The sequence below is a fragment of the Patagioenas fasciata genome, chromosome 10 (assembly GCF_037038585.1).
Source record: "Patagioenas fasciata isolate bPatFas1 chromosome 10, bPatFas1.hap1, whole genome shotgun sequence".
Classification (NCBI taxonomy): Eukaryota; Metazoa; Chordata; class Aves; order Columbiformes; family Columbidae; genus Patagioenas; species Patagioenas fasciata.
In genome coordinates this window covers 15631059-15655407 of record NC_092529.1, presented here as the reverse complement: position 1 = coordinate 15655407, position 24349 = coordinate 15631059, and the positions used below count along the sequence as shown (strand labels likewise).

The window sequence follows — 24349 nt, the reverse complement described above, 5'->3', positions numbered from 1 at the left end:
GTCTAGCTCTCATAATTGTTTCGGTGTTAGCCTTACTTTTGTTTTACAAGTGTCTTGATCTAGGCAGCTTCTGGCTACTTTTTCTTTTCTTTGTCGTTTTGCAATATTAATTAATGTCTAGAATGTTAATGAAATTTCAGGACATTAGTTTAAAGGTATAGTTGATGTTTCTGAGATCTTTCCTGAACTTTGACAGAGGTTCCAAAATGAAGAAAAATACTGCTTTGGCAGTCTCTGCTACATTTGTATGTGAATGTGAGCCTCTTGGCAAAACAGTTTTTAATATAAATACTAGATCTGACTGGAAAAAATAAAAGCAGAGTTTTCTGAAAACTCCTTGAAATGCCAAATTTGTTGTCATTGTAAAAAGTTAGAAACAGGTCACTTTGAGGTATTATTGTCCACAGTTGATTTACAATTTCTAAATGCAAAATTTAAATTTTCTGTACGAATTTTTTCATAAAATGGTATTGAAATAGATACTTAATTTTTTTTATTTCTCAAATAACTACTTTTGAAAAAGAAAACGTTTTGTTGACCAAGATGCTACATAAAAATGCAAGGAAAATGTGTTATGAAAGTAATGTGTTAGCATAGTAATGATAATAATACAGCTAATGCTATATTTTATTTAAAAACAAAACAAGGACAATTTTAAAATACATTAATATAAAAATAGTCTGAAGGTTTCCAATCTAATAATATAAAAGACAAGCCACCAAGAACATGAATGAGACTGTTTCTTCTTATTATGGGTTTTCAGGAGGACTTGCTAATGAGGCTGAAGATTTCAGAGAACAGAGGATGGTTTGGAGCAGAGGAGTGCTGGGGATACCCAAGTCAGTCACATTTGAAACAAGGTCTGAGCTCCACATTCAGCATACACGTAGTTTTCCATCTTCAGAGCATATGTCTGTGAGTATGACTGGCAACTTTGATAACAAGGGGGATGGAGATTTCTGTCCTAGGAAATGCTGGGGGTGTCATATAGAAAAGAGGAGGAAACCAATGGAGGCTCCATTGGGAGCAGCTGACATCATCCAGGAAGGAGGAGAGTCCTATGGAGGACAAAGCTGGTCCCACGTGGAAGCTGTGATGTTTGTGTCCTTGGAGATCTGTGTTTGTGTCTGGGTTAAATGGTTTCAAGAACACTCACGAGGTCACAAACTCCACTATTTAAGGTCACTCTTTCTCACTTGTTGTTTTTGTTTTGGTTTGGTTTGTTGTTGTTGTTTTTTACTAGTTAATTTCCCACACATTTTGTTAACCTACTCTACACACAAAGGAGTAGAGACACAGGGACTGAAGTAGGGTAACGTAACTAAGAGCTATTGACAGCCCGGTCAGACACATGTCAGAAACAGAGCTGAGCTGAACATGCCAGTCTCCCAGGTCCACTCTGTGGCTCCTTTGGACCAAGCCTTTCTCCAGGAAAAGAGCTGCGAGGGGAGCAGGAATCCTTTTCATGCCATATCTCTATTTTTCAAAAAAATGTGTTGACATGGCTAGCTCCAGAATTAATTGGAATTGCTCCAGTTTTATACCTCTCTGTGAGAATTTCCATTGATGGTGCAGTGGGAATAAAACTTTGAAAATAGTCTGAATAGCAGTTCCACAGGTATTGCTTCTCTTTTCCCTTTTTCATTGCAGTTCATGCTTTTCACCATGTAGCTAAAGTTGGAGGCTGGAAGCTTAGCAGTTCATTTAGGATCAAGGCTTTCTCCCAGACTGCGAAGTAGAGAATCCTGCTAAATATCAGGAGAAGATCTGGCTAGTAACTAGTACAGAGTGTTATATGATTGGTAACAAATCCCTTTCTGTAGCTGTTTGCTGCTGCAGGCTATTTTAGGAGGATGATTGTTTTCAATGTAATGGCTTACGCTGTATGTTTGTACATTTGTTTATAACAATGAGGACGTGATGAGATTGTTCCCATACCTACTCTTTGTGTTCTGCTCATTCATTTTCCATTAGACAGCATTTATAAAGACAACAACAAGATTTTTCCATACTCCAGTTAAAATACCTCTTCTTTGTAAAAGGAACTTGTACCATGAAGTCAGGGAGACTTCACCTTATGACCAGTGCAAAACCTTTTTACAGTCTGTGAGCTATGGCTGTGACTGCACGCAGCATCCTGCATATTCAAAACTTTGCTACTTAAACAGCTGTGTATTGGGGATGGGAGCTGCTTTTCCTACCCAGTCTGTTGTTTGATCATCAGAACTGTAGCTAAGAGCCATTGTGGGAAGAGCAGACTGGTTGTGTCTCCCCCAGACATGTTTATATGAGGCTGGTTGCTCTGCACTGTGCAGTCAGGGTTGATGTGTATGGCCACAGCCCCAAGTAACTCAGGTTCCAAAACCCGTCCCTTTAGCCCAGTCTCTGAAGTACAATTTATTTGGTTCTGAAGGCAGGCATTACCTAAATATGTGGGTTTTATTCTGCAATAGCATTATGCCTTCCAATACTTTTTGCAGTAGCAACGGTGGAAATCATGTTTTCCCCTCACCAAAGTAAAGGCAAATTCAGAAATGTTTGTAAAGAAAACTGGGCTGAATGGTGAAAAATCATGACAAAATCATGGTATAAGTAGTTGTTTTATAGATTATTGAAGCTTGATGAAGTAGGCTCTAGTGACTGATTCAAGTCCTTGAATAATACCATAGAAAGTAATAGAAAAAGCCAAAGGTAGCAGCCTTTGGTAGAGTTAAATGATTTATTTGATTATAGCTATTCTAAAGGCAAAGGTTAGTGTACTGAACTGGTGTTAGGAATTATTTTGGGAGGCATGTGAAGCTCTTTCATGTTACTGAAATTTGTTTAAATTGCACATTTGCCATTCCCTTAGTATTAGCCCCAGTTATCATACAAGCATACAGTATTGACCTCTGTGGTGCAAATTTAGCATATATGCAATTATCAGAAATTTACTGAAGACAAACAGATTGAAATAGTATGTTGCTATTCATACTAATGGCAAAAGTAAGGGTAAATCTGTAGGTAATAACAGTAAGGTCATAGGTTTATTTTTTTAATATAGTCAAATACTGTGATTCATACTTTTATATTTTTCCAAACATTTGGACATCATTCATTCTCATCTAACAGATCCCAACTGCTAAACCACCTGTGATGTAGGCAACAGTATTGCAGCCAGCAGCAATTTGGGCATATATGTCTAAACCCCATTTTTCTCCTTTTTGCACTGACATCTGCCTTCCTTTCCTATATAGCCTGCTTGTCATATGCTTTTTCATACTGCCTAGTCAGGTCTCTTCCTGTTGCTCTTCTTTTGTTTCTTCTATCATTTATCCAGTAATTTCCTTGTCTTCTCCTTATTTTCTCATCTCACACTGCCTACTAGTGTGACTACCATTCTGTATCTTCCCAACCCACGGCATCTGGTTTTACTTGGCTGTTCTTGGCAGACCTTTAATATTGCTCAAGGGGTTGGCTTCTTACTGGAATATACACCCTTCTGGGGCCTTGGCTGGAAAATGTTAATGCTCAAACTGTGTCTGCACACTGTTGGTGGCATTTTGCAGAAGTTCTTAGTCTCTGGAATCAAGTCTGTCACGAGGACAAAGACACTGTCTGTTCCCAAACACTGAGGTTTCTGCACAAGAGGGCAACATCAAAGTGGCCTGGAAAAAAGTAGAGCAGAGGAGGCTGCAAGGTATGGTCTACATACCTTTAAAAGTTGTGAACTTACGGAGAAAACTTTAAAATAGTGAAGTGGAGAGGGGTGGAGACAGGTGCTGTGTTTGGGAAGCTGCTTCTCCTCTTTGGTTGGAAAGACTGTCCCACATGGGGAAGGACAAGGGGAGAGGGGTGTATAATCCTACCTAAAATAACTGCAAAGAAGTGTATCCCGAGTGATAAGATCTGAAGAGAGAACTTCAACTCTCATAAATGTAAATTGCTTAAATGGCACTCAGTTCTGCACAGTAGAATGTAAGCTGTTTTCGTTAAAACAGTGCATGCCTTCTTGAAAATTCACAAAAGCTGAATTAAATTAATGATAGGCCAAGAGGGAGGAACGTAGGAAACTGGCAGATTCCTTGAAATGTGTGGAAACATTGATTCCTCTCTCATCTGCTGCTGGAAGCTAGTGACCTGGGGGGTAATGAAGGGAGCTGATCATAGAAATAACACACCACTTCGCCTTGTGCTTTCCTAGCAAGAAATAGTGTTACACACAGTGTATTCCTGCTTTAGCATTGATTTATCTGGAGGATGAATGATCTTCTCTTATTATTAGTTGTTGTTGATTTTATTCATATGACTCTACTGCTTGACTGTTGTTTTCCCATAAGATTTTCCCAGCATGCCTTCAGAAATGACATAAAATGCTCACAAACAATACAGAAAAATGCCAACTAAATATTCCACCAAGTGCTTGCAGATCTTGTGCAATGTTTCCCCTGGTCTTTTCCAGCTGTTTTTTTAGCATTGATCTAATATTTCTCCTATGAGCATTTAGCATTTTGGTGACATTAAACATAGTGGGGAGGTTGTGTTTCCACATATGAATAAAGTAACTGCTCTGATTTTTTGGAAGAAAATAAAAAAATTGCTCCTGCAGAGTTCTTCCTAAGGATTTGGCTTCTTAGGGTCTTTTGGGGTTGTCTGTGGCTTCTCCAGAGGAAATAAGGTACTTTTAGAACTACAATTCAGACTACTCAAAATACGTAGCATATGACACTTCTGTTTTCTACTGGCATCCATAGGCTTTGGATTCTACATAACATTTAAACAGATTACCTGAAATATTTTTCAGTACACCTGTGTAGTGAAGAAGAGATCTATGCCAGCTGTCTACAGTATGAGGAATTTAAGCTATAGGGATGTATGGTCATGCAAATGTTATCTGTCTCATGAAACAGTTAGCATTCACCAACAGGTCTTTTCTCTTTTTTCCGCTGTAAATTGTTTCTAAACAACATGACCCAAAGAAAGACTGACAAGACCTAGTAAGCACAGGTTTTGGGCTGTTTGTTTAACGTTGATTGTTTCATTATAGGTCTAATCCTGAATTGTAGCATTGCAGTCACAAAGCTCATCACCTGTTCATTTGAAACTTGTGACTTTGGGAAGCACAATAATTATGTAGAATTAGGCCTCTAATTAGCCTGATAAAAATCTTGGTGATGCATAGTTGCTTTAGCAGGATGGGTAAAACCCATGGTGCAATTTGCAAAGCTTGTCTTTTGAGGACAAACATTTCTGGAAAGTATTGCAGGCTCTTCAAATCCATTTCTCTGTGAATACAATTGGTAGAAATAATTTTGTACCATTTTTGTAGAGCTAGTGGATGTCATAAAAATGTACCAGATAGATCTCAATATCTTATATCTTACTGCAACATTGAAAGGAACTGTTTCTCGTCAGATACAATGAGCTCTTCCTGCTAGAATACTTCATGCAAAAATGTCACTTAGATTTGGACTACACAGATAAAGTCATCCATGGACAGAGCATTCAGCACTCTGGTATCTGCTCAATAGCCACTTTTCATAAAACATTTGAACCATAAGAGCAGAAGTCATTGCAATATTCCATGTCTTCAATATATCGCCTATAAGGAACAGTTTATGCCACCAGTAAATTCTACATTAGACTTACATTATTAAGCTCTGTGTTGATTTCTAGTCAAATATGTGTTAGCACAACATCACACTGTGCAATAGGAGTTGCTCTATGCGTACACAGTAGAGATTCATTCATGATTTCCAAAGGTCTGGACACATCAGTGCTCAACATCAGACAACTGTGCTGAAGCACGCATCTACCACGAAAATTAGCAGGTTTCCCTTCAGATAACTAGTGAACTATTTTCTAGCTCATTCTCAACAGTTCTGAGGTGTGGGGGGAAGGGAAATCTGATGCACTGGTGCTCATTGCAGGTTTTTGGTGGAAGTGCATATAAATATGGTAATATGTTCTTGCTATATAATTTTTAGGATTCATGAATTTTTTAAATGATGAAGATATACACAAAGAAATTTTGTTGTCTCTGACTAAGATTTAGGAAATGAAAACTCTTGCTGCACTTACTGGTGTTAGTGAAAGCTCCTGCTGCTCTTGACCCTCTTTCAGTGTATTTTCTCTGCTGTTGCTTTGTCCTACTGTCAGAAGTTATTGTGTTTATGGGTGTTCTGAGGAGTATTACGTGAACCTTGGCTTACATTAGGGCTGAGTCATATAGGCATAAATACACGGATGTTATTGAGTATCCAAATGTCTGTTAGCTGTTTCTGAGGAGGAACCTCTACTACCTCTTCATCATTGTATACATGTTTGAGAGATACTATTGGACTGGAACAATATTCCAGATGTTACTTCTGAGATTTATTGTCTGGGAATCTGAAAAATATTCTGTGGAATCTCTATTATCAGTATCAGGCCGTGATCCGCTTTACTTTAATTGGCTGCCACATCCACTGCAGCACGTTATTCTTGTTCTCTACTTAATCCTAGCAAGAATAAACTAGTCTCTGGAAACAGCAGTCTTATGAAAGAAAACTTCAGAGTTTATATAGACCAGATTTAGGGTTCATAGAGAGGGATGCCCTTGTCCTCGCTAGACTAAGTAGTTGTTGCATGAATAACCTGTGCCGGCACATGAAGCACCTCTGTTGTCTTTGTTCTGTGATGAGCCGAAATGAGATGTCGAAGTTCATTTGCCTCCTGCTGTGCACAAGCCAAGGAAAGAAGAACCTTTTTGTGCTGCTGACAATATTTGAATGTCCCTGGGCTGTAAGAAACACAATGTATTCTGCAGCAGTCACTGTGCATTTCTTGTTCAAAGTTGATTTAGTCCAGTTTAGTTTGCTGTTTGCATGTTTTGACTTTTTAATTTATTCATTGTGAACGTACAGCTGAGGAGAAGATCCAGGTTGCAGATGACATTGGGATGCCAAAATAAGAAGACAAACTGTTCTGTACTGCCACAGGGCGATGGCAACTATGTGAGTTCACAGTGAGTTTTCACATTTCACGTAAACAAGTTTACATTTAGATTCTTCCTTAAGGAACTGTTTGGCATCCTTGTGTAAACAACAAAGTCTTCCTTGCCCAGAATAGGTTTCTATCCCAACATCAGCAGGCATATTGCAAAATCTGACTCATCTGTGTAAAGGACCACAGCAGTGTGCCCAGGTGGCCAAAAAGGCCAGCAACATCCTGCCTTGTATCAGGAACAGAGTGGCCAGCAGGACTAGAGAAGTGATTGTGCCACTGTACTCAGCACTGATGAGGCCCCACCTTGAATCCTGTGTTCAGTTTTGGGCCCCCTATAATAAGAAGGACATTGAGGTACTAGAGAGAGTGCAGAGGAGGGCAATGAAGCTGATGAGGCGCCTGGAGCACAGGTCTGATGAGGAGCAGTTGAGGGAACTGGGACTGTTCAGGCTGGAGAAGAGGAGGCTGAGGTGAGACCTTATCTCTGTCTACAACTACCTGAAAGGAGGTTGTAGCATGGAGGGTGTTGGTCTCTTCTCTCAAGTAGGAAGTGATAGTACAAGAGGAAATGGCCTCAAGTTGCATCAGGGAAGGTTCAGATTGGATATTAGGAAAAAATTCTTCACAGAAAGGGTTGTCAGACATTGAAACAGGCTACCCAGGGAAGTGGTGGAGTCACCATCCCTGGAGGGGTTTAAAAGGTGTTTAGACAACTTTCTTAGGGCCATGGTTTAGCGCTAGGCTTAGGTTATGGTTGCACTCAATGATCCTGAGGGTCTCTTCCAACCAAAATGATTCTAGTCTATTCTGTATAGCTCTGCTGTCCTTGCCTACAGCAGCCCAGCTTTGCTGTCATCTCTGCAGCTGCCACAACACCTGAAAGGTTTCAGTGCCAGGACTTCTCCGAAAGTGGTTGAGGAGTCCCTGCTACTCCCAAGCAGGCTCCCACCTGGAAACGCCTGCAGGGTGGTGTGGAGCAGGCTGCAGAACGCTGCAGGTCCTGCGGTCTGGTGAGGACCAGGGCTGGGTGTCCTGTGGCACAGCCTCTGCCAGCTCTTTGGGAACGGGCTGTGCGGGACCATGTGCCCCTGTAGGTGGCTGCATCTTCTCGCTTCTTGCTAACTGTAAATACATTGGAAACCGAAGGATGACTGGCAGTGGGTCGGAGTTCCTCTAACTGGTTCAGCTATTTAGCTGGTTAATAATTAACTGACTAGACTTGCCCTAAGGAAAAGAAATGGTGTGACTGATTTTTTAATGGAAAAAAAAATACGGTTGCCAGGAAATAATAGCATTAGTTTGATGTGGGTTGTGCTTGCTGATGTCTTTGCGTGAATTGAAAAGCAGGAGGCAGGTAGAAGGATAAAAAAAATGTAAGTTAGAACGGTTTACAGTACACAAATCACGTTCTTTCAGAATCAGAGCAGAAGTCTGCATGTGGTTAGTCCTCTGTGATGGTTGCCGCCAAAGACCGAAGGAACCATACTGCTCATGCGAAATCCTGGGGCTTTTGGTAAACTGCCTAAGCAGGGCAGGACCTCACACAATATGTATTGTTCTTAATACTAGTCAAATAAGACTTTTATGTGACAAATGCAGAATATTTTGATTTGGACTCAAACCCCATTTTTTTCATAGAACTGGATAGCAAGCCCTGATAGGTATCTCTTAAGTAATTTAGAAGAAACTTCTTATTACAACTTTTCTGAGAAATAATTTTCAACTGAACCTGTTTATGGTTGCTAACAAGTGTACCAACTGTACTGAGGTGTTTGTGATGCAGTTCAGGTCCTTCTTTTGCCAAAGGAAACAAATGTTTTGTCATTTATCAAAGGTAACAGTCTTCTTAATTGCCGCTTCTGAGTGCGCTCCTGGAGATATCCCGTGATTTGTGGAATGCTTAGGAGCCACGTGTATTCTGGTTCTCTTGTCCAGTGGTCATACACAAGCTTTGTGTAAATACGCGTGTATTCCTTCCTGAACTGTTTGCGGTATGGTAGAAAGGTGTTTATAATTGAGTTGAATGTTCGATCACTGTCCAAATAGCTTATTTGTTTGGAATGGCAAAATCTTTTAAGGCAAAGTAATTTTTCATCTATTATTTGATGAACTGATTTAGTTAGAATGAACACAAAGCTTTTGGGCTCACAAGCTTGTTTTTAAAAGATTTTGTGGGATTCTTCAGGGATTCTTCAATGTTGTGAAAAATGAATTATGTGTCCCAAATTTGTGTGTTTTTTCACTGTATCATTTAGTCATTTTAATTATGCTCAGAAATTTTCCCTTTGAAAACCCCATGCAATAGGTAAATACTGAGCTAGATTGTACGCTTGCAAAGAACATCAAACAATGGGTGGAAGTTATAACATTTTATGTTTGCTATGTGACTTTACTGCACTGAAATATTTTCATGGCTTTTTTTGTCTTTATTAATCTGAGACAAATATGCATGTCATACTGTGATGAGCACTCAACAGAAAGATGTCACCCATTTCCCCAGCTATTAATGCTAGAGAAAAGCTAGAATTATGGGGATATTTAAGGACATCCCTTTAAAAAGTAGTAAGGCTCTTAATGGAATTGATCTGCGGTAGTGACTTACTGAATTCTTACAGAACTTTCCTCACATCAGAAAGTGAAATGTATCTGGACACTGATACATGCTAAACTACAGAGGCAGGATAGTTTGCATGCTTGTCTTTAATTTAGCAGTGAACTACTGAGTATATATGTTCTGCTAATTTCCTCTTGAGGAAAATCTAATACCATACGCCTAACTGAGATTCAAAAATGTAGCAGTAATCTCAAAAAGCTTCAAATTTTATCCTTCTTTGTTGCTTGGTAACAATAGTTTTAGCCTAAAAAACCCCTGAAAATTGAAATATACATATATATTTTTTTTAAGTCAGAAGATAAAGTTCAGATTAGAAATAATCCGATCCTCTTTGCATATCTTCATTAGTTTTCCCCAAATGCTGCAGGAGAAAAACTCTGGCCTTGGCTTATTCCAGTGGAAAATGTTTGCGGAGTTTGCATGGGACGTAAATTAAAGCGCGAGAAAGTCGTATGGAAGCTGACAGCAACTCAGTCTGTTTTAAAGAAAACAAAGTGGAAGTCGGTGGGAGCCTGGCTGCCCTGGCATGCCTGCCCCAGTGCTGAACTGTGAAATCCAGATGGTTTTCCTCCTGGAACGGCAGCCAGGCCATGGCTGGCCAGCGCTTCCACCTGCCTCCCCACGCCAGGGGTTTGGTCCCGTGTCTGCACCACTGGACCCCTCCAGCACCAGCCCTGGCTGTGCCTGGAACCCCGTGGGTGTTGCAGCACGCAGGAGAAGCAGCGGTGTCCCAACAACCCTGGTGAGGAGGAGCAGGAGCCTGATGGCACAGCCATGCTCTGGCATGCAGGGACAGCACATTGCAGCGTGTGCCCCAGATGTGCAATTTTAAATGTAAAAGTAGCTGTGCTGAAATATTCCAGGTATTTTATAGATTAAATTATCCTGTGCTCAGCAGAAGACTCTTTCTATTCAGTAGCAATTTAAACTTTCCTATGTTGCCACTATGATTAAGCTTGCTTGGATTTAACATCTAAAAGGAGATGATTCAGACTGCTTCAGTATCAGTAACTGGATTATAAGTACACTTTTAACTTCATACTGTACTGAACCAGCATCACTCCAAGTGCAGACTCTCCTTAGAATCACGGAATTCACAGGACGGATGGGCAGGTTCTGCCCAGAGTGTGGGCAGAGTGACCAGTGTGCGCTGCGCAGATGGATTTTGTGTTCCATGGTGGCAAACTGCACTTATAATTGGGACATAAATATATAATTGTTTTCAGACGTGTTAAATCCAGGTGTATGTCCTCTTTACTGATAGGGAGTGGGAGAGAAAAAAGTAGCTTCCTAGTTTTGGAGCCCTCTAAAATGTTAATGGAACTCACATCATAACCAAAGATTAAAGAATGTGGTCAGAGGACTCACAGCCTCCTGCAGTTGCCACGGACTGCAGTCCTGCTTGAGATTTTTTCTGAGATGTTGATGTTAATAAACTTTCAAGGGCAGGGTGGCATGTTTAATGGTAATGGAAATGTCTAATACTTGTGGTTTTGCTAGTTATCTCTTGCATGCCTTGCTTCTAACCCATCCATCAAGATGAACTGCAATTTATGTTCAGCTTCCCTTCAAGAAGTGTCATTAAAGGCATATAACCATTTGTAAGATTTATTAGTTCACCTCTAGGATCCTGGAAAGGTGTGCAACCTCAAAGAATGCACACATAACTTGTTTTGGGATGGGATGAAGGCTTCAGATTATCAGAAACACTGCTTAATGAAGAATGAATATCAGCCTACAGTACCATTCCACCTGACATCAGTCTCTCTTTATGGCAGATATTATATTATCTGTTCCTCATGTAGCTCTGTTTATACAACTGCTTTTAAAGCAAATTTGGTTGCCACCAGGATGCTCTGAATACCCTCAGTGCTACCAGCAGCATGTCTTTAACTTCTCTGTGATAAATCTCATCCCAAAACTTCACCTACCGTCTCCCTGACCTGACTAGCTTGCACCCCAGGAGCAGATGCAGAATCCCAGAGACGTGTGTGGCTCATTTTGGTAGTGAACGCAGACCAGAACTGATGCTTCTGTAAATGTTAGACTTATGATATACGGTGTGCTGTGGAGGCGATTTGTACATGCTCGATAAATCCATCCGTATCCATTTACCCATGCATACATCACAGCCTGGCAGTCCCAGGGGCACTGCACTCGCTGCAGGTGCATGGGAGAGTTGATCCATATGTGCTCAGACAGGGCTGCTTGACATCTGGAAGTGCCAGACGAGTTTACAAAATCCTCCATTCTTTTTCCCCAGCGACATTTGTGAGTGGGAAGGTGGGATGTCACCTCATTCATTCATACATACCTACACTTGTAAGCAAGCCTAAGGAGGCAAATGCATTAGAATAAAATATATTTTAGCCATAATTTCTGAAGTGTTTTAGAAAAGTAAATTCCTTTGAAGGGAATTAAGGAAATGGAATATTAGTAGCTGCTTCCTTTGTATCCAAAACTTTATAATGGATTGAATTTAATACAAGATGCTTGAGTAATGCAATAACTTCTTAGCTCTGTTAAGGAATTCTGCAAATAAAATGTGGGGAAGTCATGGAGTGCTTAATGTCTGCATGACCGATTGGAACATTCTCCTGTAACATTCACATTCTTCAAACAGATTGGGAAAATTGGGAAAATTAAGTCAGGCCCTTAGTGATGCTCTTGATATTCTTGAATTTGAAAATCCACTTACCTGAGTAAAATTTTGGAAAACTTAAACGTTGTCTATCTACATCAATAGCTCAAGGAGGTTGCCTGGAGCCCATATGTAAATTATTAAATACTCCATGTAGCAGAACATGAAGCAGCAGCTAAATGGAAACTTTGGCTATTACCATATTCATGTTTCACGCTACAATATTTTCAAGATCAAAGTTCTGTTATTAAAACAATGGGCATAAAAATTTCAAAATTACTTTTTGTAAAACAAACAGATTCTTTGTATCTGAGAGGCTTTTCACAGAAATCTTTATTTTGAAATGGTAATACGTTACAGATTTCTTTGCTGTACTACTTTGATTCATTCATTAAAATATTTTTAGTTTTGGCATGTTGCAAAGGTCTACATAAAAGCATTTTAGTTACATAAATACAGACTCTGTGGACTCAACAGTAATATAGTACGTTTGGAAAACTGTCATTTATTCTGAAAATATACAAAGACCAAACCACAGGCAGAATTTTCTGTACATTGTAAACATTCTCACAGTATGGATATAAATATCCCTTCTTTGATTCATTGCATGCCAGGTCTTCAAATAAAGAGATAGAAAAAGAAGCGAAAAAAAAGGGATTATAAATTTACCAAGACACTTAAAGGCAGTGAAAACCAAACAAAAAAAAGAACTTACAAAGTTTTAAGACACCGTATACAGACAAGATCATAAAATTATAATAACAATACTAGATAAAATAATCTTGTATTTACATCACTTTCAACTGCCAAGATCCCCTCAAGCTGTGGTGTGTTTAAGAAGTTGTTGTGGTGGTTGTGTGCAGGGATCACTGTGTTTGCCAGATCCTGGGCACAGCTGGGCAGCTGTTTGATCTCAGAGGGAAGTTCAAGACCAGCTTAACAGGGTCAGTGAAGAACCTTCTCCAGTGTGGTACATGGAGTGTGTGCATTTGCAATATGAAATGTTTCAAGACCAGGTTACCAATTATTCTCAGTATTTCCATAGCAAAGGTTTTTTTCTTCCTTCCTTTCGAACTTTTTGCTGCACCGATTTCTTTCTTTGCTTTATGAACCGTTTTTTCCGATATCCTTCCTCCAACCATGCAGGAAAGGAAGCCCACCAATTGGCAATGATAAAAGTGTCTTTCCCAGGCAGAAGATTTTCCTAATTTTTGGTTGTGCAGTGTGTACCACAAAGCAGGAGCATTTATAACATGATTACATTAAGCCTACCTGATGTAGTGGTTGATGGTCTTGTTGTCTAGACCCATATCCAGTTGCTGCTTTGCAATGCCATTAATATCTCTAATTCTGCTCTGTCTTGCAGGAAAGAGCTTTGTGTTTGGTGCCCATTTTGTTGATCAAGGGTTAACAAGCATATGTAGATTCCATCTCCTATGAACCAAAACCTTTCTAAGGAGAGGGCAGAGATTGGGGTGGTTGTTCTTTCCCTCCAGGCCACACCACCTGGATGAACCAGGGTCCCTCTGGGCCGACCTGTTGGCTTCCCCACCTGGGGGTCCCTGTGCCCTGGGGAGGGGGCGGCTGAGGGTCCAGGCTCCCTGCAGGGCTGCCAGACAGTGGGGCTGAGTAATGCTTCATTTTACATGTAAATGTGTGTACATTTTGGTGGGCCTAAAGTAAATTTAAACTTCAGAAACTAATGATTTTTGTGCCTTTTCATTTTTCCTTTTAAATACATGGTTTCATTGTCTTTTAAACCCAGATAAAATGCACCATTTTATGCCCATTAGAGTAAATCTTGAAGCCTTTCTCAAGCTGAACTCTTTTTAGGAGACTTGTTTGTTCTCTTCCTGGCAGAGCTCCCAGTGCCTTGATAGCAGTTTTATCTGAGTAAAGCCCTGCATATTTGCATGACACTGAAGAGCTAAAATTATCTCTAAATGGAGCAAAAAAAATGGCCAATATGTATTGTTCTAAGAAAGATTGCTCTCTGGTTGGCCCAGAGGGGACATATTGTAAATATGATTTAAACATGACTCTGCTACTACTGTCAGATCTTATCATCAGATGTTGCTGTGGAATTTGTCTATGCAGACCCTGGAAAGGAAAAACAGATTGAGAACATCAGTTTGTGCTGTGAGAAAATATCTCCAACTTGCTTTGTCTGGCACAAAAAACCCCCAACAACCAACCCTCCATTACTAATATGCTATAAAAAGGGAAACAAACATTAAAATGCTGTCTATCTACTTTTATTGCTCTGAACTTAAAATTTAAGTGCTGTTTATTGATTCTTTGATGTCAGGAAAGTGACATTTTTCTCTGGTCCTGTCTGACTGTTGTGATGAACTTCAGGTTTTCATCCGTCTTCCTGACAGTAACGGTACAGCATGCCTCTGAGCGGAATTGCTGCATGGAATCTGGTTACAATAGAGAAGAAGCAAGCACTTTTCAGGGTTCTTTATGTTAAAAATCTTGTATTTGTCCAACACATCATTAGTCATCTCACAGACTGGTCTCGAGAGAAGCTGACTTTTTGTCAGTAGAAGTTTTTTTCAGCATATCACACTATATATGTTATGATTGTTTGGGTTTTTCAAGAGGAGCTCACTAATACAGCACTGGGAAATCAAGATGACAAGGCCTATAAATGTCTGGAATTAAATGTGGTTTAAGAACTTGAGCATGTTATCAGGCAGAGGTCACGAGTAGTTTTGCGGGGCCAAAGCTTTTTACATTTTGTCATTTTCTAAGTACTGAAACACAAAGAAATCCTGTGAAGTGCCGTGTCTTGAGAATAATATTTGCTTTTGAAAGTTGTTTTAAATGAATCTATGAAAGATAGGAAGCTGATTACGTGTGAAGGAATATCTACAATAATCTGACAGACTACTAGAATGTCTTCTATTTAATTCTTACTTTAGGGTGTCTCTTTATAGACACCAAAGATACAATTTCATAGGTCAAGTACGTAGGACAGTTAATATATTTTCTGTGGATTGCAGCAGCATTGAATGCAGGATGGTGAGCATTTCAGCACAGACGCTGTGGATCTGTGGGGCGGCTCGAAGAGCTGATACGCATCCAAGTCCACTCTGTTGTGTCACATCCCATGGCCTTGCTGTGCACCAACACTAACACAAGTTTGCTTATACTTGTTGACAGTCGAACCTTCTGTTGGAGTCTGGAGTTCTATCGGAGGCCATCCTACCGGGGAAGTAAATTGAGATCCTCCCTGAAGGCCAGTTAAAATTAAATATCTAATGAAGATAAATATGGAAAAAACACGAGCATTTTTCTGATTCTTTTTGCACTGAAGGATACTTGGTGAATGGGCATGACCATCCACAGCCTGTATGTTGTGCAGCAATCCATATTGAGAAGACTCTCTTGCTGCTCAAATCATGCCGACCAGGCAAGTACTCTGCTTAGAGTAGGGACTAGTGACCCTACAAAAATAAGTCTGGGACCCAGGTCTTGGATATATTCCCACTTGCCTGCTTGGTGACCACTGGGATTAACTAGGTTGGGTCTACAGATTCTTCAAGCTTATTTCCTGATTCCAGCATAGACGCATTTAAGATAGAAGAAACAGCAACAAATAACCTGGCCTTGTCTTCCTCATCGGTTATCTGTTCCATAGATACCAGCTTAGTGAAATGTGTTACCTCTCCATACCATCCTTCTCACTATTTAGATGCACAGCCCTTATGGCTGCATAGTCCTAGTCAGACAAACCCCACCAGTCAAGTCATCAACCAACAATAATATCAGAGCAGAACATACACAGAGCAGAGACAGATCTGGAGACTGCGTGAGATCTGCAGATACATGGTTGGTGCTCTGTTAGGCAACCCAGTGGTGAGGTGGTGGTGCAGTGTGTAGGCTTGAGACAGATGTGGGGATGAACAGAAACACAGGCTGGAACATGTTTTAGACTTCAAGCTGTGAGACAGGAGAGGTTACAAGGAGCTTCTGTGACTCGAATTGAAGAATTTAGGAAAATGCTCAGCGGAAGTTGGCACGGTTATAAAAAAAATAAATGTTACCTACAGGAGTTCTGAGTAAAAGTATAATCAAAAATAGATCTGAAGCTACATGACTATGTGAAGAACAATAAATGAATGAATGATAAGTCCTTACAGATTCTATGTAGTCCTTATATTTTTATAGGAAAATATTTATGGTCGAAGGAGTCCTGCACTTGTGTAAATAGAAGCTTCCATATGGTAAGAATACTTAAAAAGGAGTGAAGTTTGTCTATTTTGTATTATCTCAGCTGCTTTTTTGGCTTCTGTAGCTGCTGCTGATGCATTCTGTAATGTGTCTTTTTTTCTGACTTTATTCAGGGACAAAGGTGGGATGCAGCCAGGACATTATAAGGAGGAAACTGGTTTTGGAGTGCTTCCCAAAAGTGTTATTATTTTAAGCAAAACTTGTATGGTCAAATAGTTGGAAAAAAATCTATAATTCTAAAACATTTCATGTTTGGGTAATGTATATAATCTGTTTCTTTTCCCATTTTCACTGTTTTATTTCAAGAAAATGGCAGAAATAAGTGAAATTGTTATTATTTCCTCCCAGAAAGTAATCAAACAGACCAAATGGCAGTGGCAAGAAAATTTCATATACAGCAACAGTTAGTATAAGGGCATTCAAATTCTGATTTGAAGTTATTTTGTTTCTATGAAGATAGTTTAAGGAAGAAGAAGAATGCTTATTTAAGTTTATTCCCAGTGAGAGTAGTTTTGAAGTCAGTCAGTTAGTAGCTGTATATACCTACACTCTTTTAGTCAGATTATATTGTGTATTTTCTAATGCAAAGCTTATATATAGTGTATCTCAGTACCTTTGCATCTGTTTTGGAGCAGACTGGAGAATACCAGTGATGGGGATGTGTCATTTTGCCTTTTGTTTTTCTGACTATTTGAATTCCAAATGGAACATGACAAGGGCAAACTACACTTTTGAACTCTGACCTCTACTTTAAATTGAATGTGAAGTCTAAATATCTTCCTTTTTGACTGTATCCAAAGAGAGGTTTGTCAGAGACATCTTATAACCTTGTGGCTGCAAGGGTATCCTCTATTAATTAAAAAAAACGTTTCTGAAGAAGTTCTGACTCAGTAGAATAGACAGGGGGCAAATGTGGAGAAGAAAGGCACATTGTTCCAGTAGACAAAGACAGGGTATCAGTTTTCATAAATCTGCATTCCCAAGACAACTGTTCAAATCTGGTAAAAGGTCCATTTCTTTGAACTTACATACCAGAAAGCTTTTATTCCTCCGCTCCGCAGCAGACAAGAGTACAGGTTAACTGGGTCTCATCAGTGTTACGCTTTAGATGATTCAGTGAGAAATTCTTTAGTTTAATGATGGAAAGTACTACCGAGTTCAAGGAGAAATAAAAGAGAGAAAGAACGAAAGGGTTACCTGTGCTGCCAGATAACATTTTAGAAAATTCCGTTTCTCTAAGTTTTTAAAACCTAGCTTTTAAGCTTCATGGTTTTAAATTCCTAGATGTTATAATTAAGGATTTAACATTACTAAAAAAATGCTTAGTTATTCCTGGAATAACACACACCAAAGTTCTAACTGTGGGTTCCCTGCCTGGCCTAAAATCTGGTTTGGAGTTCTTATTGCTATTACTTCTTTGTTTGTCACTAAATGATAGTGTAAAATGGACATTATTTAACCACAGTAAAAAGCAGATGCAGAGTCTCAGCTTCTGTTATTCCATACTGTGGTATGACGCTGTCTTTCACTGTTAACACAAAATCCATGCCAGTTTACAAGTTCTCGGCAGCATTGCATCATAATTATGTACTTGGCCACTCATGCAGAATAAGCATTTTTCACCAATTATTCCCAGTGCTTGTGAAATATAAATATTTCCCTCAGTATTTTCTCCAATACTTTCAGTATTTATTGTATATTTTTGTTAGAACTACTAGACATCCTGAGTGCAAAGAGGCCGTGCAAAGAGGCCTTAGGTACCTTCACTGATATACAAAAAGCATTGCATAATCTAAAAAAAATCCCAATCTGAAAAAGAAAGGGTGAGAAGTAAAGAGTTAATTCCTAGACTGAAATTCTATTTGTCTCATGTAATGCTTGTTCTGTGTTTGTGCAACATCTTCTTTCTTCTTCTGGATCCTTGGGTAGAGAGATGATAGGATATAAGGTTTAGGTAGTGATGTAACTATAGTTTGTAGAGAAAGGTATTACTGCTGCTGCAGTAATATATTATACGATGAAGTCCTAAAGCCCTTATGCTTCTGTTTGCCTTCTAGTTTTCTGTCTTTTTCATTTTTATAAATGTTTTCAAGCTTTTCCCCACCACCAGGAGGGCCAGGAGTGTACTTTCCTAAAGATGACGGAGTCCTGGCACAGTGACAGCACTTCCCATGCATGACTGGGGCTAGGAGACAGAAAATGCATCAAGATTAGAGCTATAACTGAGACCTCTAGATACAAGTTTGTCATTGTCAGGACAGAAGAATGCCAGGAGCAATGCTCAGGTTCACAGGGCGAAGAGACAGGTAGAGACTATCTAGAAGTTACAACACCAATGGCTTAATTTATAAATTTCCTGGTCTGAGTTTGCAGACTGCAAAAATAGTTGCATAAAGGGAATGCAGCAAATCCATGCAGGGAATGCAACCTGTTAAAAAAAAAAAAAAAAAAAATCAAAACTGCTGAGATTTAAAACCACAAGTTTCTTCCCTACTTCCTTTCTTTTCCTCTTCTTTTCCTTAACTACTTGCCCCCTGTGAGCTTTCTCTTCAAGCTTTTCAGATTATGGTTCTGCCAGACTGTAATGATGTCTGTCTTGGGAACCTGAAAGAAGTTGATACCGCGTTCCCTTTGGATCTGGTAAGAGGTGTGCACATCTGAAAGCCTCCGTTTCTTCTATAGCTACAGACAGTTACACCAAGTAAATAGTTTTGTGGTTTTTCAGACATGTTTAAAATGAAGACAAAATTATATCCAGCTTCTATTGAAATGAAGCTAAAGGCCTGCAGAGTTAAAAACAGCATGCCAATTCTTTTTTAATTACAGCGTCTGTTTGTAGGAAAAAATATATATAGATATGCACTTATGATTTAAGGACAGTTGGATAAATAGAGTAGCTGATCAGAGTCTTTACTGTTTCAAGCAGGAGAAGCTTCTTTGAATTGGTGACATTTTGGCCAATTATGGCTAATTACACCCAGTGTCCATAAAATAATTTGCAATCAGTTATATTCTAAATGTGTATTTCTGTATACCTGTCCCACAGTGCTGATAGTTGCAGATGCTGTTTTTACAAGGATAAAAGGGCACATTAGTGTGATGTAGCTAAAATTGCACTTCTCACCACTTTAGCCATTTGTCCTTTGATCCTTGTATCATCACAGACCTTTGCAAAGCACTTTGGGGAATCATCTTAATTCTCAGAAATTATTCTTGGCCATTTATCTGCATTTTCATATACATTTTGAAGTGTCTTTAATCACACCCTATCACTGCCTTACAGCCTCTGCTTGTCTGATAAATCTAAAGAAAATTTGAGGCATAAATTCTGTTCTCTGTGGTGCAATCTGCACATTGGTGCCCTAATTTTGTGCTCTTGCTCTCCTTGACTTTCATGAGAACTAAGCAATTCGAAATCTTGCACAGGATACTCAGCAATGATCAAAGCCTAAATAGACTGTCAGTTCGAAAGGATCATCATTTCCTTGGAAAGAATTTAAATTTAAGAAATCAAGAAGACTATAACCCAGGTAATGTCTAGATGATGGAAAAGATTTGGAATATTCCGCAGGAAGGAAGAAACTCCAAAGCAGAGGATTTATTGTCTGGCTCTACTCTTTGTATGTATAATTATTATAAATGTTGTTCATCCATAGGAAGAGTTGAAATATGGAATTAACTCCTGATGAATTGGAGAAGGGTATGTACTCCCAACTGGAGAATGTAACCTAAGCTACAGTGGCTCTTTAATCTTCAGGTTCGTAAAATAAGTAATGTGTTCCCGACTTCACATACTAGGTCATCTGAAAGGCAATGATTATTATGTTTTTCATTAGGAAAGACTCAGAGAGATAAAGACTAAGTGAGATAAAGGAGATTCATAGGTCTTGTAGGCTTTAAACAAACGCACAAACTGATTTGTTAGGGGAATATCTAATTCTTTCTGGACAAAGCAATAAAACTCCAGTTAGGGGAAGGGAAGCATTGGTCTCAGGAAGTATAAGACATGTGAAACGGGAAGGTTTCCAATATAAGAGAGTAAAAGATAAGGATGTGCATGATTGACAAATATTTTAATGTGCTATTGGATTTCATTATGTGTTATGCTATATATAATGGGTACTGATGGTTTATTAAAGTAGCAGGAGGCTTGCTGGCAGATCTAGGCTATATTTATGGTGTGGTTTTCATAGGGAAGGCGCTAGATAAGGTGCAATAAATAACAGATAAATTAGATTGTAGGAAAGAAAGGTCATTCATGTTGTTTGTTGTCCAAGGACTTAGTACAAACGGATGGCCAGGGCTGGCACTGCTCAGAAAGCCAAGGGGAGAGCTGCAGAGAAGTCCGGGTGAGGTTCCAGGCTGCTCCAGGACTGTGGGAAACCCAGCGGTCTGGAACAAAGGACCTTATAAGTATCACAGCAACTGTTCCTGTAGTTTGTGTTCACTGTATCTGGTGGGGATGCTCAGTTCAGGGCTGACGCAACTGGTTACAGATTTTATCTTCGTCTATACACAAGGTCTGCTGGGCAGAAATCCCATGCTCTTTGCAAAATTTTTAGCTTTTATCCATTTCTCAGTTAAGTCTGAGCGCACAGACTGAAGGCTGAGCAGAGCTCACAGGGCAACATGCTGGTAACTCTGTGTGTCCTCGTGGGTCAGTGTGAGGTTGGTGGGGTTGGTTTTCAGGCACATTTTCCCTTTCCTATTGCCACTCCCTGCTGCTCCATCTGACATTGCGGTTTGGTCCTGAATATGGGAACCACCGGGCAAACAAAGCCTCTAACACACCATTGTCTTCCAGAGGGCAATACATCATGAATAAGTTGGCTGGGTCGGAGAGAGAGCTCGCTTCCAGACAACCACAGACACAATTGAAATGTTGAAGACTTGTCAGAAAACCTCCTGGGTCTCTAGTACTGCCTTCTCTTCTGGGCCAGAAGTGATTCTAAATGTCTGCATCTGACATCCAAGCCATGTCAGAATGGCAGCTGTAAACAGGGACATAAAATTTGTTTTCAAGGAGGGCTCTGTTCTGGGAGGTCTGCTGGAATCCCGCTGAACATGGCTCAGCTCATGCCACAAGCCCTAAGAAAGGGTGATTTCAAATCTGAGAAACTCTAATAGAAGGGAGAAAAGGACTTGAGGGGGTCTGTTTTTTTGTCTTTGAAAATGAAAGGCACAATTTTTTGTGTCAAATATGCGCTTCCAGCTGTTGTTAAGGAAAAGAAACTGAGGCACGGTGTAAGTTGAACCCATGGCAGATGTGAGTGGCTGGTATCTTACAAGCATCCAAATCAGAAGTCCACAGTGAGGACATAGCTCTGATCCCTGAGTGCTCAACAGCATGATTGATTGAGAAAGCAAAGAAATAACTATGATAGCAAAGAGATTTGACAGGGAAGGGTTAGTGTATGGATAAGAGAGAAACTGTGGGGTGATGTAGAAGTGTCTATTTAAATATTGATATGAGGGCCACTTCACAGGTTGGTCTTGCGTTTGACTTCAAAACTGATTGTCAGCTCAGTGCGAGTATCTGCCAGCGGTGCAGTCCTCGTTGTTCCAGCAGCCTGGGGCTGCTGTCAGCAACCCGTGCCGGCTGCAGGAAAGGGTCTGTGCAAATTCCGTGATCTTAACCTGTTTTCTTATCATTTATATTTATGGAACTGAATCACAGAAGATTCAGGTTGTCACAAGTCTCATTAAAAAAAAGCTTGATTGACTGACCACGTTATTAGTATTTACAGAATGAAAGTGTTATGAAAATCCATGTATTTTCAAGCGAGATTTCCTTTGCATGATTTTGGAGATACGCTTTCCCTGTTTACAGAAAACTTAAGTTTTAGAAAGTGATTTCATAATTCCCAAGGAGAACAACAGCATCATGCTTCTGTCTGAGGGGAAATGGATCAAAGGGGTTTTGTTTAGAGAGCAGTTACATTTCTTCACATCACTTCCAGTTGTTGCTGGGCTGTTGTTGCCACATCGTCACTCCTAGATGCACATCAGGCTTGGAATGTCATTAAACTTTGTGTTGAGGCTTGCAAAAATGTATCCTGCTTTCTGCTCTGTGTGTACGGGAGGAGAATTTTTTCTGAATCCATTAAAAATGTGCTCAAAACGATATGAAGAGGTTTTCAAAATGAAATGTTTATACTGAAGTGAAAAGCATCATCAGAGTGGCTTCCTTGTGTTAGAAGTGTCCCTGAAATACAGCAAATCTTACTGCTCTGTGAAATTCGTCCTACCTAACTGATGTACAAATGCTTTTTTTTTTTTTTTTTTTTTTAGCAGAGGTGTTATAGAAACCCTAAGGAAATGGTAACCGTGCAGCCCTCCTCTTCTGCCCCAGCTCCAGACCGTTACTCACAGGAGTGGTATGCAGCTTGCACAGAGAGCTGGACTGGCTGGGTTTGCATAACCACAGAGTCTTTGGCCTGCCTGTGGCTTTTCTGTCTCAAGTACATGCTGGCAGTTTGTGCCAGCCTGTTCTGGAACCAGCTTGGAGTCCCAGCTCTGTGATGGGGGAGTCCTCTCCAGTGGGTGTGAAGTGTTGTGGGACTGGAGTGGCAGGAAGGCTTGGGATGGATTGGGTTTTGTCCTGTGCAGTTTGTTCCAAAGACCACGTTGGTTGAGCAAAAATGCTACCAAGGCTGCAGGACTGCCTAGTGTGCTCGCTCCATGTGAAGTTCACAGCAGCAGCCATTGCTGGCTTTTGCTTCTTTATTCACACACAAAAAAACAACAACCCACTTTACAAGGCTGTATCTCCAGTTATGGAGGGATTCTGGCTGTAGATGAGCCAGAGTTGTCTGTCAGTAGAGGGGCAGGATGCTGATGGTGCCCCACTGGATGCAACTAAACAGCCAAAGCAAAAATAGCATTTACCCTCTAAAGGCTGTGAGTAGGTTTAATTAAAGTTGCAAGCAGCATGCAGATTATGTGAAGCAGGATAATCTTGAGGGCATACATTGGCCTGAGTTTTGCTACGAGTGCAGTAAAAGCATGTTTTTGAAAATGAAATGATGACGATTTCTACTTTTATCATCAATGGAAAAATCTTTAAAAACTGGACAACAGTATGTTTTGTTTGCTGCTTGTTTCACAAAACTTCGGACTATTTTGGGAGATCAATAAAGATTCACTGACGTCAAAATGGAATATTAAAGGCAGATGTTTCTGGTTAGCTTATTTATCCCTAACCACTTTTCTTGATTTTTTTTTTTTGAGAGAGATAAGTCTAGACTAGACAGCACATTTCTAACGTGTGCTTTTTAACTGATTAGTTGTTTATTCAGCAGCTTTGAGAATAAGACTATCAATTTTGTTTCTTCTACCTAACATTAGTATGTGGCATTTTGATAAGCCAACAATACTACTGTGCTTGATCCAGAAAAGTCTTTTTCGTAACAACAATTATCAGGAAGATTATTAGATAGAGATGGAATGTGCCCCTGGTATGAAAAATCAAACATCTGGAGAAGACAGATGTTCAGGTAAGTGATAGAAAAGAGCTTAAAGATTTAGATAAAGAAACAATATTACTATATATGAAGAATTTTGTCTCTCTGAACTGTTTTTTGTCCATTCTCTACCATAACCCAAAATATATTGTACACAGATTAGTTTCTCAGAGGAGGCAGACTCGGGGTTGGATGTAACAGCAATGTTGCCTCAGCTGAGGGCGAGGAAAGCTGAGCCGCAGCACGACACGGCTCTGCCGTAGGACCCAGGCTCTGCAGCAGCCGGTGGTGATAGGAGAAGAAATATTGCTCCATTAGCTCTCATGGTAAATATGCTCTGGATCGGGAAAGCAATAACTATAAATATAGACATTGGTTGCTGGAACCAGTCTGGTCCACTTGCAGAAGTAAAAGCGCTCAAGACTG

The 24349-nt window shown here is 39.9% G+C and overlaps 1 long non-coding RNA gene across 9 annotated transcripts in view; it reads left to right on the top strand.

Moving 5' to 3' along the window:
* LOC136105756 (uncharacterized) overlaps positions 1-24349 on the top strand; it is a 206547-nt gene that overhangs the window by 6758 nt on the left and 175440 nt on the right. For 7 of the 9 annotated variants that reach the window (XR_011740749.1, XR_011740748.1, XR_011740752.1 and 4 more), the window contains exon 2: positions 764-915. The exons of 1 other annotated variant lie outside the window; for it this stretch is intronic. This is a non-coding gene — a long non-coding RNA (uncharacterized lncRNA). The remainder of the gene's footprint in view (positions 1-763; positions 916-24349) is intronic. One more of the 9 variants, XR_011740750.1, reaches the window with a different exon arrangement.